General features: G+C 40.0%; 1 long non-coding RNA gene across 1 annotated transcript; it reads left to right on the top strand.

The window, feature by feature from the left end:
* The first annotated feature begins 439 nt into the window (after positions 1–439).
* LOC141553697 (uncharacterized) lies at positions 440–16,054 on the top strand. Its single transcript, XR_012485589.1, has 2 exons — positions 440–551; positions 15,151–16,054. It is a non-coding gene; the product is annotated as an uncharacterized LOC141553697 (long non-coding RNA).
* Positions 16,055–21,128: the final 5,074 nt, after the last annotated feature.

Genomic DNA, 21,128 nt, shown 5'->3' with positions numbered 1-21,128 from the left:
ACATTTAAAATAAATAAAAAGTCACTTAGAAGAAAAGTGCCAGCCATTGGAAGAATCAAGAAATCAGGCTGTTTTAGGCAAGGTCACTTGGACTGTACACTAAAAGCAATTAGAGATTCCAAGAGGTCAAAATGAACAAGGACAGCATTCTCTGTATGAGGGGGAAATCTACCCCAAGAGCCAGAAGCCCTGGTTGGCTTGGTATTTACTGGGAACACTAGCATGGGCCAGTTCAACTGAAATGGAGAATAGATGGAAAGAAGTAATGTGAAATCAGTCTATAAAAATAAGTGGGAGCTTGATTGTGAAGGGTTCACAATGCTAAACTAAAGAGTTTTTATTCTTTATCCTATAGTCTACAGAGAACTAACAAAGCTTCTTATGAGAACAAACAATGTGGTCTGAGATATGTTTTAGGAATATCAATTTGGCAGCTGTGTGGAGGACAGATTGGAGAGAAGGAAAACCAGATGCAGGGAGTCTAATTAGAAGATGGTTCCAATGGTCCAGCTGAGAGGTGATGAGCGTTTGAACTGGGTTGAGAAAGACATGTGAGTAGAAAAAGAAAGAGGGTAGATTTGAATCAACAATATTTGGCAACTAATTGGTTATGAAGAGCAAAGCAAGGTTAAGAGTCAAAGAAAACTTTCATGTCAAAATATATTTGCATAGACTACAGACCTAAAGTTTTGTAAATCTAATCAAAAAGGCTTTACTTGAAAAAAAAAAAGGAAAATTGGAGATATAGATCTAAAAGATACCTCCAAAGCCATCTAGGCTGATCCTCTTTTTTTTTTCTTTTCCTTTTTTTTTTTTTTTTAATAGATAGAAAAATGGAGGCCACAGGAAATGAAATTAATTGTTCAAAGTCATACAGGTCAAGGGCAAGATTTGAACCCACATCCTCGATCTCAGAGTCATGCCTTTTCTAAGGTACCATATTTCCTAAGTATATATACCAAGTTAGATGCCACAGAATTATAATGGTAGAAATGCTAAAAAATTACAAGGAAACAAAATAGACAGCAATAAAACTCATACAATCAGATGTCTGAAAATAAATCCACTCATTATGTGTAACATATTAGGTGAATTAACTCCTAATGCAGGAAGGTAAATTTGGCTTGATAGACATCATTGAGATCCATAACTAGAATATGGCTCTGTCTATTTAGAATAAAAACTAATGTAAGAATCCAAGTAGCAGAGGGTTGAGACCTGGTAAAAATACATTTGGGTGAAGATCAACAGATGGAAAAATAGTACATTATTGTCTTTGTAGTAAACTTTAGAACACATGGACAAAAAAAAAATAGATGAGAAACTTGGGAAATAGATCACATGTCACTGAAATATGATAGAATAGTGATTTTTTTTATTTATTCATTAGTGTAAGAAACATCTGGTAAGGAAACACATCCCTCTCCACAAAAGCAGTTTGTCACCTATTCTGCATTTCAGAAATTTTCTTGGAGCTCTAAGAAGCTGGGTGACTTTCCAGGTCCTATAACGAAAATGTAAAAGAAAGTCTAGAATCCAACCCTTCCTGACTCCAAGGTCAGATCTGTAGATAGTACGCCTACATTTCTTCTTCATAGTGAAGGCTGCAATTATCCAGACATCTTCAGAAGCTTTTTCTTTGCAATAAACATGATAGCTAATGTACTGATATCTTGGTTTTGCAATGAGTTTTATTAAGATGAAAAAAGCTACCAGGCAAACCTTATTCTTATCAACAAGTGAAAAATGTCTGGTGAAGTAGAAATGACAGGAATCTGGAGTGCGAAAGGAGGAACTGACTATTCCATTTTAGAATCTGTGAAAATATAAGAGAGGGAACCTAACATAGTCTGACATACATCTTAAATTTTAGAAGAGCATTTTCTTTCTTTTTTATTTTCTGTCTCTCTTTTTTAAGGATATATGTGTACATTTATTTTAATCATATTTCTATATGAATCATGTTGGCAAAAAAAAAAAAATCAGGACAAAAGGGAAAACCAAAAGAAAGAAAAAAAGAAAAAAAAAGAAAAAATGAAAATAGTAAGCTTCAATTTGCATTAAATTTTCATAGTCCTCTGACATTTTCCATCCAAAGTTTATTGGAATGCTGAATAGAAATGTCTATTATAATTGATCATCATATAATCTTGCTATTGCTGTGTACAATGTTTTCTTGATTCTGCTCACTTCACTCAGCATCAGTTCATGCAAAGTCTTTAGGAGAACAATTTTCAAAGAGTTCAGAAAAAAAAGATAGGATGCCATGAACTAAAATTCCATAGAGAAGATAGGCCCAGGAAGAACAAAAAGTTTTCAAAAATGAAATTCTGAAACATAATGAGAAATATTTCCACTGAGGAAGAAAAGGAGCTATCTTTTTAAAAGATCTATGCCCATACACTGGAAATTCATTAATCAACTTATTTTTAAATACACACATATATAAAGGAATATATACACATATATTTCTTTATATGTATATATATACACACATACACACTGAACATGAAAACAAAGCTACCAACACAATAAATGCAGGTAAAAGAAGAACAAAGGCTGCCAAGTAGGAAGAAAACATTCACAATATATATTTCAGAAGAGGAAACTGATGAAAGCTTGAGATCTAAGACATGCAAGTAATATCTACAAATATATAAAAATAAGAGTCATTTCCCAATAGCTAATTGGTTGATATATATGAAATTATCTATCTATTATCCACCACTATATGAAAGAATATTCCCAATCACTAATAGAAAAATACAAATTTTAAAATATCAAATTTCATCTTACACTCATCAGATAGACAAAAATGACAACAGATTTATTCTGAAAAAACAAAGAAATGATGGAATTGTGGGAAAACTGAGGGACACATTATGTAACGTGCTCTCCTGGCAGTTACAATTACTAGTCTGTCCTAGACCCACCAGAGTACCTTTGACCACTGTCCTTTGCAGTGTGAGCTCTACCCGGCTCGCCTCCTCTGAGGCCTTCTAAGTAAGGTCTCTGGCCACAATCTCTTGAATCTATAGCTTAGTAACCGGTAGCGCACTCAAGAACAACCACGTGTAATCTTAAAAGCCTTTATTATACCTACTCACATAATGCCTTAACTGATGCCCTGACTTGTTGGTTCCCTAGTGAACACGTGGTCAGAAGACCCATGTGTTCACTACCAAAACCCTTACCTCTTTCGGCTACCCATCTTGGCTTGGCCACCCAGGCTGGTGAGCCAGGGTGAACAGCAGGAGATTAAAGAGGGCGGTTGCTGCCTGCAGTGGGCTTACATAGGGCCTGTGAGGTCACACACACAGCCAATCAGCGAGAGAGTCACCCATTACGAAACTATCTCAATATGGCCAGGATCCCGCCCAAGGGCAGTCCTAATACTTCTGGGCCTCAATCTCCCGATGCACTGTGTCCGCCCATTTAAAGGGCCCTTACAACATTAGTGTATTCTTCAAAGGACTATGAGTTAATTTAATGATAAAATATCCTATGACCAGCAATTAGGGTTACTTAACTCATCCATTATGAAAAACAATTTGGAATTATACTGGAAAAGTCATTGACTCCATACTTTTTCACCCACTGAGACCAATACTAGTTACAGGTCCCAGAGAGGCCAATGAGACCAAAACAGTCCCGTGTTTAGCAAAATATTTATAACTATGCTTTTTTGTGATTGCCAGAAACTGAGAAAAATATGAATTCCTTTTTATTAGGAAAGGAATGAACAAGTTGAGCTACATGAATGTAGTAGAATATTTTTTGTGTCATAAGAAATGGCTTACCAGGTAAATCTAGAATGACCTGTTCTTAAAGAAGCCATGCTAGCTCTTTGTAATCATTACTTCCTTTTCTAAACATTCATTAATCATCCTTTTAATAACAAGTTGAAAGGGTGTCAAGAACAAAGATTATGTTTGGTTTATTTGGCCCCAGAGGGCAGATCTGAAAGCAACAGGTAGAAGTAGTAAGTGATGAAATTTTTCCTGATATAAGGAAAAACTTTAAAAAATTAGAATATCCAAAATGGAAAATGGAAGTAAAGAGAGGATAGTTTCTCTCTAATTACTGGTCTTCATTCCATGTATAGATGTTTAAACATTGGATAGAGAAGTAATAGAGGAGATTTATAATCTAGGAACAAATGGAAGTAAATAGTATCTGGATTTCCTTCCAACTCTAAGATTCTGTAAATTTTTTCAGATCAATGAGACTTAGTATGGTCATAGAAAACTTGGAAAAAGTGAAATCTGATCTGGTTCTTGAAGGATTTGGATCGGCAGAGAGGAGGGCTACAGACATTCCAGGTGGGTCTTGCCCACATTTACTCAATCTATTTAAATACCTTCTAGAGCAATGATCATTTCCTAGATGCCATATGTCCTTCACCACCACAAACAGAAATCTACCAAGAGCCTGATGCCCACACTGTTGCTCTCCATCTCATTATTATCATGATAAAAGTATTTATAGCAATATGTCTGGGGTGATGACTAGCCAAATGGATGGAGGTGGGGTGCGGTAGAATTATCCTATTCTGTTGGGGCCATGATAGGCAACATGGTTTTCAAACAGCTAAAAACTAGTCACCAAGACTCCATGATGAGCTACATGTCAAGCCATCTGAAGCCTAACAATAATAACAATAACAGATCTTTATATATTGCTTTAAAGTTTGCAAAGCACTTTCTCGTGTAAATCTCACACAATCCTAAAAGATTGATCTTAGTCCCATTTTACAGAATGGAACAAGTAAGGCTTAGCAATATTAAGGGACTTGCCCAGGATCACACAGCTGGAAAATGGCAGAGGCAAGGTTTAAATTCTGGTCCTCTGGATTCCAACTCCTGCACTCCACCCACTGCACAAAACTGCCTCTCACTTTCCCTATCATTTCTAATCCTTCAGCTACTTATAATGTCACTCTGAGTGAATAATTAGCAATTATGATTTAATTACTCCAGTGCTCCTCAACAGATTTTTCAGAATATTCACCGTCAACTTCAGAGTCATGTTCTCTCCTCACTACCCCAACCCCCGTTCCCCCATCCTCAACCTTCTCTTGTCCATATCAATCTCAACTAGGGCTAGCTTCAATTAAGAGGGTCCCCCCCCCCATCCGGGGGTCAAGCTTCGATCTGGGTGGAGGCCGGCTCCGGAGCAGCCCACCCTGTGACAGCCATGTCGGAGCTGTTAACCTCGCCGGATGCCCACGCTGTTCTTCTCCATCTCGTTATTATCATGGTAAAATTATTTATAACAATGTGGCTGGGGCGATGACAAGCCAAATTAATGGGCCGGCACGTACCAGCGGGGCCACTGGCTCGCTCACCAAACACACATCATGAAAACTTATTGCTCGGAAAACATGGTGAATTCCACTAATTCATAAATATTTAACACCTCCTTCCCTCTCCCCTTCACCCCCCATTGGTCCATTTCCTGATAGTTTTGTTAATAGCTTCCAGTAGGGAGGCACATTTTTCCTTCAGTGAGCCACCTCCTTTGCTGTCCCCTTCCTCCACTCGTTCTCTCTTCCTGTCCCTCTCAGCGGCTCTCACATGCCCTCCCAGCTCCATTCCAGCACTTCTCCGATTCCTCCTTTCCCCTTCTCAGCTGGGCACTCATCCAAGTGCTGAGCTGGGGGTTTCACTTCCCCCGCGCCATCAATCGTTTTCTGGACTTGAAATGCCAGTCATCCACCTCTCTCTGACCTGAGAAAGTAACCCTCCAGAAATCCCGGGGCCAGAATATGGGGCTACCCAACTGGCCCATCATTATTTGGGGAGGGGGGGAAAAGAGAAGAAGACAGCAAAGAAGAACAAGAAAACTTAGTAAAAGGGCAGGAAGAGCCTTCAGACAGGCTCCCTGTTAATCTGTCTATTGATAGCACTGCTCACACACTGTCCCCATTGATGGAATCTTGGATAGGGCACTGGGAAGAGACAGAAAGGAAAGATCCTCCAGGCTTTGGCACAGACATGACCCTATTCTTCAGTGACCAGTTTTAATGAGGAAGGTAAAGAAGTGAATATAGAAAAGAAGTGAGAAACCAGGGCACTGTCAAACTCCTGGGGGAAATTATAGACTAATGGATTATGTCGTATCTGATTTGGGGACATTAAGATAGGGTCTATTCAGGGGGTTCTATTCTTTTTCTCTATCTCACTCTATCTTTATCTCTCTGGCTTTGTCCCACTATCTTACCATTTTTCTTTCATCCCCCTCTCTCCTATATTCTGTTGTTATTACCTTTTCCCCTCCTTCTCTTCCCTTTCTCTCAGTGGAAGGAGTATATGTGCCCTGAGTAAGATTCATAAGAATGTATGTGATGAGAAAGGAAGTAGGGAATAGAGTGGAGAGACATTGGAAAAAACTAAAGGGGTAAAGTAAATACTGATGGAGTCATAAAAGCCCCCCAAACTTCCTCATACTTACTGAGTCCTGAGTCTGACTCTTGGATGGATCATCTCCCCATTAGCCTGATAGCTTACACTGCCTTTTGTAAAAGACCCCTGGGGGGAAGGTGAAGAATTGAAATCTTAGTGAGCTGTAAATATCTGATAGGCAGCTCAAGGCCATAATTAAAAGCCAAGGATCTCAGAGAAAAGTATTAGAGTGAGACTACTCTCTCAGAAACAAAGATTTACTTTTTGGCCAGACTGTGTGGAAGTTTGACCCCCACCTCTTCACAAGATGCTTGCCTGATGTCCTCCTCTTCATAGCTTCTCTTTCACTCTAAGCCTAGGTCAAATTGAGGGAGGGACTTTGGAAGACCCCATAAAATGAAGAGAACTGTGGCTTCTTATAAAGCTCTTATACAAACCTCTCCTGTTAGAATCCTGATTAGGCCATACAAGGTAATTTCTCCCAAATAAATGGTTTGTTGTTTCCATCCGATTTCTTTACTGATTTATTTATTAGGTGCAACATGATAGGGTAACAGAGACCAAAATTTCTAATTGCCACTCCCTCCGTCCCTAAGCCTTGCCACTGAAAATTGCTAACACCCCCATCCCACATACATGCACATATACACATCCACTCATGAACACTCTGTGCTCTTCTGGCTCTTCTCATGGTAGAGGGGACACAATTATAGCCAAGACAGTCTTTGCCAGAGTACTGTCCCAAGGGGGAAAAGTTATAGGTCGGAATTTTGCTAGTATTGTTCATTAACAATGAACTATCCCAAAATGGAGAAAAGGTGAAGAGAAAGACCTGGGAGGTGAGAAATTCTCAATTAAAGGGCAGATGAGCAGGCAGGGAGGGAGAGAAGCACACACACACACACACACACACACACACACACACACACACACACACAATCTGCTCAGCTTTATATTCAGCAACATTGATTGATGGGATTAAGAAAATGACACACTCCACACCCAAATTCCAAGCCATGGATAAAAAAACTATGGCATAGGAGCAGCATCCAAAAGAACTGAGAATGTTTAACTAGGAGGAGAAAAGACGTGGTTGGGGTTTGAGAGGGGGGTAGAAACACAGATGTGATAGTTGGAAGGGTTGAAGAGGGAGGGATTAGATTTCATCTTTGCAGCTTATACAGATGCTAGGCAGAGTCAAATTTCATCTTCAAATAATGAACTGACTGGCAGTCAGAGCTGTCCAGGTATCATGTGAGATATTGATCTCTCCGTCACTGAAAATGTTCAAACTAAGGCAACTGACCATCTTCAAGAAATGCTGTAGAAGGGGTTTCTACTTGGAGAAGGAAGTTGAACTAGATGATCCCTAAAGTCCCTTCTGCGTCACTAGGTGGCCTAGTGGATAGAGTGCTAATCCTAGAGTTCCTAGAATCTAAGTTCAAATCCAGCCTCAGACACTAACTAGCTGTGTGATCTTGGACAAATCACTTAACCCTGTTTGCCTTGGTTTCCCCATCTACCAAATGAACTGGAGAAAGAAATGGCAAATCTCTCCAGTATCTTTGCCAAGAAAACCCTACAGAGGGTTCCTAAAAAGCATTTCAACAACCTTCTAGCTTAAACATTCTATGACTATGGATTCATGCAATAAATTGCTTTCCTTTCATATTGGGAGTCCAGGCAAATAGTATTAATTTCAGAAGAATTCCTGGAGCCAAGGAAATACGTATAAAAGATCCAAACAGCAAACTTTTGACCCCAAATTTCCAAATTAATACTTACTTCTCATTGATCTGACCCTCACTGTCTCTGAATACCTCTGTATAAAATTTCTAGGGTGCTCCAGGGAATAATGCAGCAGAGATGAAATTCTACACCCCTTTATTCATTCATTCATTCATTCATTCTCTACTCCTACAACTACTACCTAATTCAGACCCTCATCACTTTTGACCTGGACTATTCCAATAGTCTTCTTATTGTATTACCTAACTTTAGGCACTTCCTTCTCTAAGTCAATCTCCACACAGTTGCCAAATTTATTGCACAGTATGACATCACTTTCTTGTTCAAGGAGCTATGTTCAAGGTTTTATAATTTCTAAGATAAAATATAGTTTCCCCAAAGTCTTGGTACAGTTTTAAGCCTTAAGCTCTTGAGGCTTAAAACTGCACCAAGACTTTGGGGATATTCTATATTTTATCCTGCGTAATTTCCTTTAGCATTCACCCTGCATAAATTCCTATAGCATTTAAAGCCTTTCATGACATGGTTCCAACCTTTCTTTATAAACAGCTTTCATATGACTATTCTTCATACACTCTATGTTCTAGCCAAGCTGGTCTACTTGCTTATTCCTAGCATGCTCCATTTAATTGTGCCTTTGCATGGGTGGCCCTATATACCTGAAATGCTTTCTTTATCTTGACCTCTTGGAATTTCATAATTCCTTTCTAAATTTAAGTATTCATTTTTTCAATCCTTTGCAATCTGGCTTATGACCTCATTACTCAAAAGAAATTGATCTCTCCAAAGTTACCAGTGAGCTCTTAATTGCTAAATCTAATGATCTTTTCTCAGTCTTCATCCTTATGGAGTTCTCGGAAATATTTGATATTGTTGGATACCCTTTCCTCCTGAACATCTCTGGATTTTTCTGACTCTTAGTTAAGTGTCTCTGTGCTCTTCAGTAGCTTTGCTGAACCATCATGAAGATCATGTTTCCTACTGTGGATGTTCCCCTCCAAGTTTCTGTCCTGGACTTTCTTCCCTTTACCAACTCTTTTCCATGGGAACTCCATTAGCACTCAAGGATTTAGATATCAATGCAGACAATTCTCAGAACTATATATCCAGTTCTAGGTTCTCTCCTGAGCTCCTGGCTCACATTAGTTCCCTATTGAATAGTTCAAACTGGATGTTCCAAATATATCCATACATTAACATATGTCATCTATCTGTCAACTCAACATATCCAAAATGAAAACTCACAATCTTCCTCCTCAAACATATCCTTCTTCTAAACCTCACCACTGCTGTCTAGAGCACCACTGCCTTTCTCATCATCCAGGTGTGCAAACTCAAAATCATCCTCAACTCCCTCTTCTTCCTCATTCCACATATCAAGTCATTTGCCAAATTGTGTCCCCTCTTTTCTCTAACATTTTTAGATTCATCCCTTCTCTATTTACACAACCTGACCTTAGTCCAGCCCCATCACTATTTACCTGGACTACTGTAATAATAGCTCGCAATTAGTCTCTCTTGCCTAAGGCTCTCCTCTCTACAAACCATCTTCCACATAGTTGCCAAAGTGATTTTCCTCAGTTCTAAGTCTGACAGTACCATTCTGCCACTCCATAAACTTCAGTGATTGGAGCAAGGAGCAAATTTCTCTTTCTGGTGTTTAGAACAGCCTAGATACAATTTATGTTCCCAACCCCTTTAAACACTATTACCCTTCAGAAACTCAGTTGTGCAGTCAAATGAGCCTCTTACAGGTCCTTATTATACAATTCTACATTTCCTAACCCCCTTGTACTCCCAGTGGCTTTGAAAGGATATTTCCCCCCCACTAGATAATCCCTGGGATCTAGAATGTATTCCCTTTGCATCTCCACCATCTAAAATCTCCAGTTTCTGTTGAAATTCAGTTTGGGTATCACCATGAATTTTTTTCTGATCCTGCCATTGCCTTATATTTATTCTGTGTATTTAATGCTTCTACCTATCTATCCATGTGTATATACACCCAAACATTTGTTTCTGTGTTTGTGACAAAATGGATGAATACTATCAATCAAAATTCTATAGAAATTCAGGGAAAGAGAAGGTGGGTGCAATTGCATGGAAAAGAATAGTTCAAGTCAGACACTGAAGGATGGGGAAGGTTTGGATAGTGACACAAAGAGGAAGAGTATATGGGAAGGGCATTGAGCAAAGGCATCAAGGCAGAATGAGAGTGGACAATTGGGGGAGGGAAAAGAGACAGACCTGGCTTAAGCTGAAGGAAGGAGTGGGAATAAGGCTAGGTGAGAAGGGCAGGACCAGATGATAGATGGCTTGTGTGGTTCAGCCAATATGATATAAAATGGGAAGGAGAATGGCAGGATAATAATAGCTAGTGTTCACATGACTCTTTGAGATTTACTGAGCTTTTTACATACATATATATGTATGTATACACACATATATATATGGGCAGAATGATAATAATTACCATTCATATGACTCTGAAATTTGCAGAACACTTTACATATATATGGGCATGATAATAGCTAGCATTCATGTGACTCTTTGAGGTTTGCAGAGCACTTTACATATATATATATATGGACAAGATGATAATAATAGGTAGCACTTCAAAATTTGCAGAGTACTTTACACACACACACACACACACACACACACACACACATGTTTTTATCCATGCTTGGAACATTTTGCTTGTGGCTAAGTAATAAGAGATTTTACTACTGATAGGCAGAGAGAATGTCCGGTGCTACAGCCTTAGTAAAAGTCCAGTTACATATATTACCTCATTTGATTCTCACAACTTTGTGGAACAGCTATTGTTCTTATCTCCATTTTACAGATAAAGCAACTGGCTAAACAAAGGTAAGTGACTTGCCCAGAGTCACACCACTAAGGTAGGTTTTGAACAAAGTTCTTTCAGACTTCAAATTCAGAATTATATCCACTCTGACACCTGACAGCCACAGAGTAAACAGAGGTCTGATTTTACATCTGATTGGCTACATGATCATACAAGTCACTTGACCTCTCTTGCCAAGACAACTCTAACTTAGACTATAATCTAAGACCTTTAAGTTACAAATAAGCTATTGATAACATATTGGTGGATGGAATTTTCATACCAGGATTTCCTCACACTGGTGAAATCACAGGTCTACACCAAACAAACAGATAAAAATAGCCCCATGGAAGACAGATAATTAGATAGGAAAAAAATATAAATTGGGATTACAATTAGAGTGCTGCTACAATTGTCCAATATGAAGTAATGAAGATCTGCATGAGGAATGAGATATGATAGGAGAAATCAAAAAGGAAAGGTTGGGATAAGAGACATCCTGAAGCCAGAACCAATATTAAGCTCTCAAAGAAGGAGGATTTGGCTGACTATTAAAATAGTTAAACTAAAGACCAAGAAAAATGTCCCATAATCATTAAAATTTTCTTCCCTCCTCTTTTCTCCTTCCCTCCTACATTCTGGTTAATGGACTTCAGTTCATAAGATACCAGAGTAAAGCCAACTGGTGATTATGAATGTGTGAGTATAGCAATAAGGCAGCATATTGAGGGGTTGGATTGTTTGTTTTTTTTATTTTTTGTTTTTTTAAGACAGTAGTCCATGTTTAAGGGGTATCAAGCTTAAGATCTTTACCATTCTCCTTCCTTCTGCCACTTCTTTCCAGCCTCTAAATAGCCACTGTCAGCTTATTCTGCCAATGACAGGCGAGGGGCCTGGCTGAGCAAAGATAGCACTAGGAGCTGTCCTACTTGTCATCCCACATTAGAAGCCCAGGGGCTTCCCATCATGTTCTATTACATCAACTTGCAGGGCAGGAACTTAACAAGGGCTCTGAGAGCCATCTCAAAAGTGAAGCTTCCTCTTGCCCATCTTAGCCTCCATCCTTCCATAGCCATCTTCACCATCTTAGTCTCTAGTCTCCAAGCAGAAGTAGCAAGAATATCTCAATAACTTTTTCCACATCGTGTCAGTTCCCAGGCAAATTCTGCCATCAACCACCATCCTAGGACCCAGACAAATTGGGGAGAATTTTTCTAAAACTGGCCTTTGTTGAAGGAAGCAGTTGGCTTTGTTAACATCAGGAAGCAAATTAGTTGTGTGCCAGAGTAGAAAGGACAGTAGTTTGAATCAGAGGATATAGATTCAAATTCCAAGTCACCTGTGTATTAACTATGGATTTTTAAAAAATCTTTGAACTTCTTTTGGTCCCTTAGTTTTTAAATCAGTAAAATGAGTGTATTGGATTAGAGAATATCTAAAGAACCCCTCCAGCTCTAAATCCTATGGCCCTGTCATTATTACCATCAATTAGGCAAATAGTCAGCAAGTATTCCCCAAGAACTCAATATGTGTCAAGCACTATACTAGGCACTGGGAATAAAAAGAAAGGAAAAAAGCATGAGCCTTGCCCTCAAAGAACTTATGTTCTAATGGGAGAAATAAAAAACAAATTACCTGCATAGATCTAAGATTCAAAGGCAGGAATGCATATGCCTTATGCAGAGTAGGTTTATTGAGCAAGTATTCAAGATGAGTATTCAAGTTAGATAGTGAAGGACCTGACCACCAGACTGGGAGTTTGGGAAGATGATTCTGGAGTTACAGACCTCTATTACTGGATGGTGGCAATCTTCAAGAAAATTAAGCAAGTCTAAAAGAAGGGTAAGTTGAAGCCCTCAGAGAAGAGATGATAATGAGTTCAGTTTTGATCAGAGTGAGTTTGATTTACCTCCAGGACATCACTAAAATTTTATGTTAATAGGGCTGTGTGAAAATTGGCAGCCTTTTGCCTTTTGATGGGACTGAAGGCTTCTACAAACATTTTGGAGAATAATCTAGCAATATATAACAAGAGTCACAAAACTCTTTTGATCCAACAATCTCACTTGTAGAATTTTATTTCCAAGAATATTGGTGAAAGGGAGAAAAAAAGGACCTATTTGTATAAAAATATTCATATTGTTTTATCTGTGAACAAAACATAAATAAAAAATAACTTACTAAGCTACAGCTGCATAATACAAAGATTACAGTAGTATTTTGCTCACCTGGGTAAAGCAAACTGTCATCCCCTATATCTCAACTCTTCTCAGAATTGTTGCCATCTACCAGTAAGGAAGACAGAACCAACTTCTCCTATCTCCCAGGACTAGAACCATCCCCAGAGTTAAGAAATAACCCACAATGTATGTTAACAAAGAGATCAAAGGCTATCAATCCTGAGTTCTGAAAGCCTCACAGTGGTTGAGACCAAACAAGCCAAGAAGATAAAAAAAATAGAGGAAGTGGAAGAAATCAAGCCAACTCATCATTCAGTTCCTCTCTCAGCCCTTTCCCCCATCACACCATATGTATCAACCACTGTGTCAGTCTGCTTGATCTCTTGCTCTGTGATGGGGTGGGAGTGGAATCCATATCCATAACTTCTTTATGTTCCCCTTTTTCTCCACCCCCCATCAATAGGAGAGAAGACCCAGGATCGAGGTCATAGGAAGCTTAACTCATTACCTTCCCACTCACTCCAAGAAAGCAGTCCTGGCTATATCTCAGCAGCCAGGCCCTCCTCTCCAGAACCCTCTGGGCAATTTGAGCCACCCTCCCTTTTCTCCCATGTAAAAATACAGTGATCTGGCCTCCACCCTGCCCCCTAACCAAAACCCAGCACAGCCAGCAACCACATCTTGCGACATGACTCACTTCAGCTGCAGAATGACTGATGCAACCATGGCTAACGAGTCATTTCTGCTGACAGAGAAGCCACAAGAAAGGGGGGTAAAGGGAAGATGGAGAAGGTAAAGGGAGGGGGAGTAATCTGCTGGAAAGGCCTTGCCTCCCCAAGGAGAAAAATGGATCTTGGAGAAACGGGAACATGTTCCCTGACCTGTGGATTCACTTGGGTTCATCTTTGTTACTTGCCCATAACTCTTCTTTCAGGATATGGGGAAGTTGGTCCATTTTGGAGTGAGAGGTTAGGGGGTGTGATGGTAAGGATGATCTGTGGATGGCCAGGGAGAGAGTTTTACCAACTCAGGGCAACAGGGAGAATGCCTTTTGTCATAGATCTCAAAGTCCCCAATGATGCCCTATTCTTTTCCCTTGAATTTTATGGAGATGGATATTTAGGATCCTAGAATGTTGACTGTCCTTACTCAGCCAATCAACTAGAGGGGACAAGGCACAAAGGAAGATTACAGTTGGGAAGTGGCCCACCCAATGTGTCAAGCCCTTGGGACTATATAAATCCTACAGTTTGGCAGCTCTGGACTCAGATTGGTTGGTTAATATGACCAGGATATAATTTCATCCACTTATGCAACAGTTGGGAACCTTCCCCATTGGTCAGAGCAAAGGAATGAGAGTGCCTTAAAATCCTGAGCTCTTTGTCCAATGTCCTTATGACATAATCAATCAGTTCTGAGGAAGATAATCTTATCTATCCGATCTTTCCATCCTGCTGGAAGAATAGTTTTCTCCAGTTCTGCCTGCCAAATACCAAAGTGAAGGGAAAGTTGATGTATGATTTTGTTGTTGTTGTTTACAGATGATTATGTATCCTCTGAGACTGAGATACAACAAAGTATGGATTAATTATCTGCTGCTTGTGCTATTTTAACCTAGAAATTAACCCCAACACAGGTTTTCCATCAGCCAGCGCCATACCATTCATACATAGAACTATCAGTTACAGTAAGTGGAAAAATTATGAATGCTGTGGATAAATTCACTTACTTTGGCTATATACTTTTCAGGGATGTACACATAGGTGACAAGGTTGATGTACGTACAGTCAGAGCTAGGTTTGGGAGGCTCCCCAGGAAAATATGAGAAAGAAGATGTATTAGATTGTTTATCAATCTGAAGATCTACAGAGCCTTGTGCTAACCTTGTTGTTGTTATATCTGTGAAAGCAGATAGTATAATAGTGCCATGCCAGGAAACTAATAATCGCTTCCATTTGAATTGTCTTAGGAAGATGCTGAAAATCACCTGGCAAAATAAAATGTTGAACACCGGGATCCTTTCTCGAGCTGAACTGACGACCAATCAAGTACAACTCTGATGGTCCAGCTATGTTGTTCAAATGCCAAACATATGTTTGCCTAATAGACTATTTTACAGAGAACTCACAGAAGGTAAATGCTCACATGGAGGTCAGAAGGAGTGATACAAGGACAATCTCCAGGTCTCTCCTGTGAATTATAGAACTGACTGCATGATCTGGGAGACACTAACAAAGGACTTCCCAGCATGATGTTCTTGAATCAAAAAAAGTGCTGTGCTCTGTAAGAGAAGCAGAATTGCAGTTTCTCAAAAGAAACATGAGATGTACAAATTAGAGACATCTCCATTTCAAATGCTCACGTGGACTATTTGTGCCTGAAGTTCAATAGTCTTCTATTGGTCTGATCAGTCACAGTTGAACACACTATATATTGACTTCAACATTTTGTCATTTTGATCCTTTTCAAGAATAATATTGACCAGGCACTGAAGTGCAAGGAGGAATGGAGTTGAAGGAAGAAGTGAAGGAAAAGGGATGAAAAAAATATTGGGAATCACTTATAAAGATTGTCGTGTCATGGAAAGAAGGCTGACCTGGATAACAGTATATCTGAGTTCTATTCAAGGCTCTGCTGCATGATTTTAGATTAGTCTATTAATATCTCTGAATCTTATTTTCTCTCACTTTTCCATTATCAGAATACTTATCTGGACCATTTATTTAGCACTTAGAGTCAAATGTCAATGTAGGAGGAGTCTTAAGTGATCATTTAGTTCAGGCACATCATACAATTGGCCCAAAGCACCACATGGCTTACAAGACTTCTGAGTGCAGCCTGAACCAGGTTAAAATAAAATTCCTATCTTATTTGAATGTGTGGTTGTATTAATTTAAATAGAAACATATAAATGTATGTGGCTTTCTAAATTAATATGCAGACCATAGGGATTCTGACGTATGATTTGATGGCCTCCTTTCTACTGGATTTTCACCCCAGTGGTCTAGTTCAACCTACAATCATGTGCTGTTATACGGTTTCCTAAATTCAACATTCAATCATCCATCTTTGTACAAGTGGAAGATCAAATGTCAGGTTCATGAAATAGTTGGAATTTCCTTCTCTGGATGTTTACTTTTTAAAAATCCCTTATGTCATTCACCACTTGGCTCCTATGGAAATAGTAGTGTTAACTTCCATGGACAATCTCCCCTGGCTCTCCTAGTTCCCTCTCCCTCCTCAGATTATCAGTATATAATAATAATTTATGGCACTTTAAAGTTTACAAGGCATTTGGTATAATTTATTTTATCCTTAGAGTAGTTCTGGGAGGTAGACAAATACTATAATTATTCCTATTTTTGCAGATGAGGAAACTAAGGCAGAGGTTAAGTGATGTGTCCAAGTAAGTATCTGAACTCCAGATCCAGCATTTGATTCCCTGTGTCACCTTACTATCTCAACCAGATCCAAATTAGTGTCAATAGTGTCCACTTTATTTGAATTCACACTGCATATTTGCATGGGATGGAACTAATTGCCATAATTTACATAATTATTACTTCTAATAGTACAAATATATGACCACAGGGTTCATTGAGACCTAGCTATGGTCTAAGCTTACCCATTTACATGTTCTACTCACTGTGTGCTCCTCCCAAATACCCAGACTGTAAGCTCCTCGCAGGCAGGGATTGTTTTGTCATTGTGTTCCAACTCTAGCACAGTGCTCTCACCTGAAGGCAGGTCCCTACAAGGACACACTGGTTGGTGGATTGATTGATTGATTGATTGATTGGTGGCTCTATAAAAGAGGGAATGAAGTGAGAAAATCCAATGAGATAATGGTGGGTGAGTTGTCTGAAAATCCTGAAGAATTATACAAATAACAGCAATAATAACAGACATTTATTTCTATAATAATTCTCTCGTGTCTGAGATGATAATTCTGACAAACATAGGCCATTAGCTCCAGAACATGTGAAGAGATCTCATAGCTTCTTCTGGGCAAGTTCTCTTAATGCTGAACCCCAGATCTCTGACCATCTGTCTCTACCTCCCAGCCCTGAAACCTAAATATCCTCAGCATCATTCTGGTTCCCTGGGCTGCAGTGAAACCCATGGATTAATAGATATCAAAGCCTGACCCCTGGTGGCTGCAATTTCAGACTGCATGGACCACTGACAGGCCCAAGGAGGGAAAGGGTTCCAAGAATGTGGTGAAGGGAAAGGCAGCCCTGCTTGGGAACTGGGGATATGTCTGCAGTGTCTGGATTTACATCTTCATTGATACGGAATGGAATCTAACTCTAACATCACGCCTCAGCCCAAAGAAAGCAATAGAGGTGATCGTGTGGTGCTCCCTGCTCCAAGATTTCTCTCCTCTGAAGGGGATTCTCCCTTCTCCCTTCAGAGACATTAATGAGCTGTGCCCCAGAAACAGAACCATTGAGTCCAGAAGGCCCTCAGAGTGAGAAGGGGCCTTCTAATAATTTCCCTTAGCAGAAAAATATCAGTTATTCGAAAAGATGGACCCAGAAGGAATAAAATGGAAATTAGAAAGATTTTATGGGGATCTTAGGGGTGAGACTAGAAGAAGAATAGTAATTATAAGTACTAAATCAATGTAGGTTCTGGCAGAGGCTTGATGATGGTCCTGGGGCTAGAACCAATAATATTCAGTGGAAAGAGCACTGCCCTTAGAGTCAACAGTTGTTTTCTTGTTCCATTGTTTTTCAGTCATGTCTGACTCTTTGTGACTTCATTTGGGGTTTTTTTTGGCAAAGATATTGGAATAGTTTGCCATTTCCTTCTCTAGCTCATTTTACAGATGGGGAAACTGAGGCAAACAGGATTAAGTGACTTGCCCGTGATGGCATAACTAGCAAGTGCCTGAGGATATAGTTGAACTCAGGTTTCTGATGCTAGGTTTGGAATTCTACTCACTGAACCCAGCTAGCTACACTTAGGTTCAAATCTAGACTTTGATATTTTCTATGTGACTAAGAACAAGGAACTTCATATATTTGTACCCACCGAACCAGCTAGCTATCCTTAGGTTCACATCCAGACCTTGTTATTTTCTATGTGACAAGGAAATTTATATATCTGCACCTTAGTTTGCCATTCTCTCTCTCTCTATATATATATATATATAAATCTCAGTTTCTTTATCCACAAAGCAGCAATGGCCATAGTTATCTTTCCTCATGGGGTGACTGCAAGAAAAGTGTTCTCTAAATCTCAGTGTTCTGCAAATGTAAACAATTGTTATCTTATGTGCCCTGTACTGAGAGAGACCCTTCCCCCAGTCAGCTGTCATCCATTATGTGTCCTCTCCCAAGTCATTCTGGGTCTCCTCCTCGGCTCCTACACAACTTAGCACCAAGATGGTACCTCAACCTCTCCTTGTTCTGTCTCAGGCTCCCTCACACTCTGTCACCGCCTCCACCAGCCTCTCTGTGCCATGCTGCACATTATAAGTAGCATTTAGCAGAATGACACTGCCTGGGAATGTTGACAAAAGCTTGTGTGTGTGTTCGTGCATGTGCGTACTCTTCAAGGCAGGGGGTGTGTGAGATGGGAAGTAAAGTATTTATTACTCTTGACTGGCAGGGTAATTATCCCTGGGACTCTGCCTCTCTCCCAGATTGCCACATCTCCTGTCCAGGACAGGGTTTTCCCCTCCCAGCATCTCAGGCATTTTTCAGTGCTTCTGAATTGTCCCCGATTCCCCCTTCAAAACAGAACATGACAAAAATGTCAGTGGGAACTCCCCCAGCCTCCTAAGGTTTTGGAAGCAGAGAAGAGAGGGAGGAGAGAAATGGTGATTTCTTGATGAACAGGTCAGCATGGGAGGAGAGGGCTTTTTGTTGTTGATGTTGTCAAACTTAGCTGTCACCTTCCAGCCTTGTGGCGGATTGGATGAGGGGGGGAAGTGGCCCAGGTCTTCAGAGCAGACCCTTCATTTCTTCTGCTCAGACTGAAGAATCGGGAATCCATGATTTTGCCAGTGTGGGCAGCCCCTCCTCGGGTAGAGATCACACTTCCCAGAGCTTCTGAGGGCGGAACCACATTTTCAGCACTCCCTCCCGACAAGCCCTCCTCCACCTTCTCTCTGTCTCTGCTTTGTTCTCCCACCCACTCACCTTCTGATCCTTTATAGGGCTCCCCCTCTCCCTTGTACTTTGTTTCCCTCCTCCTCCTTCTGTGAGGGGAAACACTGGGAAGCAACAGAATGTCTGCATTTAAGGGATCTCTGAGCTCATCCAGTATAACCCATACCTGAGCAAGTATTTCTTCTATATTAGAATCAAGGGGTCATACAGACCCCTCTTGAAGACCTCCAGGGACAAGGAACCCATTACTTCCCCCAAAAGCCTCTTCTACTTCAGAATACCTTTATTTTTAGAAGGTTTTCCTTTATCAGAGAAGAGCTTCGAACTGGAAGAGACCTTAGGGGCTGCTGAGCCCGAGCCCGAGCCCCATCCCGATTTTATCCATGAGGAATTTGAAGTTGAGATAGATGGAATGATTCATCCAGGGTCATATAGCTAGTAAATGTCTGGGGTAGGATTTGAACTTGGACCTCCCTGACTTCAAACCCAGTGCTTCATCTGATGGGCCACCCTGGAGCTTCCCTTAATCAGAAACTGACTTCTGTACAAATTCTATCTGAAGTCAAGTCTTCTAAAGTCACTTAGACTTTCTGAGTCCAAGTCACACAGATTCTTTTTCCATCGGAAAGCCTTTAAGTCTTTTCCATGTTAAACACTTCTAACTCCTTTAAGAGAAATCATTTTAATTTCTTTTTTTTTTCTTTCCTATTGCAAATACCTTGACAGCGGAAGATGAGGTGGAAAGAAAAAGATCGTTTCAAGCACAGGGAATAATACAGAGCAGGATAAGAAGGGAAAGTAGTACACTTTGAGTAATTTAGAATATGGAAGGGGGAAGTTCTAGGTAATAAGGCTGAACAAGAAAGACACACAACCAGAGCAAGCATTAAGTGACTAATTTCTATGGTCCAAGCCTGCAGCAAGATGGTCTACCCTTCAGAATATTCCTTTCTAATCAGAGAACACAGCATACATAGGAGTGGGAGAAATGAGAGGAAAGAGAGAATACCCTGAAGGGGACAGGCTGGCAAAAAGGAAGTAGGAGCCAGAGAGTCAAGGCCAGGGGTGAACCATGTCTTTCAGGAAAGCATAGTCTTGGGGAGAGAGTCATGAATGAGAAGAGAAGGACCCCAAAGCAAAGGTTCCCAGGGAGGCAAGACAAGGAATGGGGAAAGGAGGTGAAGGAGAGAGAGTAGAGGTGAGAGCAAAGACAGACAAGTAGGAAACAGATTAGGAAGAGCCTTGAATGCTAGAACTGTTAGTTTACACTTTATTTAGCAGGCAATGGGAAGCTGCCAGAATTTTTCAAATAAGAAAGTTACATGATCATAACCACTAATTATTAGGGAGATTATTTTAATAGTGATATGGAAGATGAATTGAGAAGAATTAAAGCTGTAAGTAGGAAAACCAGTTAGAAGATAATAACAAGACCCTAGTTGTAAAGAGACAAAAGATTGAAGTGGGGAAGACAGTCTGGATATAAACAGCAGCAAAATTGGCAGAACTCAGCAGTTTGTTGGAGGTGTGAAGTAAGAAAAAGGGAAAAGTCAAAGATGGCTCCAAGATATGAACCTGGAAAACTGGGGCAATCATGGCATCTTCGACAGAAAAACAGAAGTTAGGGATTGGGACAGTTTAGGTTCAATTTTACTCTGAATTTGAGGTGTCTATCTGATATATTGTGGAAATATCCAGCAGTCAATGGGAAATATGCTGTCTTCTTGGAGTGTCTACCTGATATGTGAACTACCTAACACTAATCAAACTTGATAGCTAGCTACTACCACTTCTGGTGAATTGAAAGGGACAAGTGACACTTTCAGAA

The sequence above is a fragment of the Sminthopsis crassicaudata genome, chromosome 2, assembly GCF_048593235.1.
Source record: "Sminthopsis crassicaudata isolate SCR6 chromosome 2, ASM4859323v1, whole genome shotgun sequence".
Taxonomy (NCBI): domain Eukaryota; kingdom Metazoa; phylum Chordata; class Mammalia; order Dasyuromorphia; family Dasyuridae; genus Sminthopsis; species Sminthopsis crassicaudata.
The sequence above is the reverse complement of the archived record's forward strand: the minus strand, read 5'-3'. Positions and strand labels throughout refer to the sequence as shown.